The sequence below is a fragment of the Corvus brachyrhynchos genome, unplaced genomic scaffold (assembly GCF_000691975.1).
Source record: "Corvus brachyrhynchos isolate BGI_N302 unplaced genomic scaffold, ASM69197v1 scaffold904, whole genome shotgun sequence".
Classification (NCBI taxonomy): Eukaryota; Metazoa; Chordata; class Aves; order Passeriformes; family Corvidae; genus Corvus; species Corvus brachyrhynchos.
Window position 1 is genome coordinate 662,702 of NW_008237536.1, and position 585 is coordinate 663,286.

Genomic DNA, 585 nt, shown 5'->3' on the forward strand with positions numbered 1-585 from the left:
CCCCGCGCCAAGGCTGGGGGCGGGCGTCTGCTGTTCCGTGGGCTCGGAGGGACCAGCCCGGGGCTCGCCCTCATCCCGGCCGGCCGGGGCGCGGGGGACGCGGACGGGAACCACATGGCCCGGGATTGTGTCCAGGTGGTTCTGGAATGTCCCCAGTGAGGGGAACTCCACACCCTCTCTGGACAGTCTGTTCAGGGCTCGGTCACTGCACAGGGAAGAAATCGTGCCTCATGTTCAGGTGGAACTGCGGGGCGTCCTTCCCCAGCCGCGTGCAAACACACAACAAGAACCAACTGGCAGTTTCAGCTTGGGTTGGTCTTAATTCCTTTCAATCGGCATTAAAAGGATTGCACCCTGTGGTACAGATCATCTAGGACACCTATACAAATAATTTATCATCCATCTACATAATTTACAGCTGTACAGAACAAACTCTGGACACACAGCCCACACTCCAGCCCAGCCCAAAGCCTCTTGGCTTTTTGAGCATTTTCTTTTTGTGTACAAAACCCACAGTGAAGCCCTGAAGAGGCAGAGGGTGCAGAGCCACTGGTCACCCCTAAAGCCCCACATTACCCCAACAAC

General features: G+C 56.6%; 1 protein-coding gene across 1 annotated transcript in view; it reads right to left on the bottom strand.

Moving 5' to 3' along the window:
* Window positions 1-369: 369 nt before the first annotated feature.
* The window catches only part of PIK3R6 (phosphoinositide-3-kinase regulatory subunit 6), a 26,444-nt gene continuing 26,228 nt past the window's right edge, over window positions 370-585 (bottom strand). The window contains exon 20 of the mRNA XM_017731594.1: window positions 370-585. This exon is cut by the window's right edge and continues 2,412 nt beyond it. The gene's annotated coding sequence lies outside the window, so the exon portion shown is untranslated.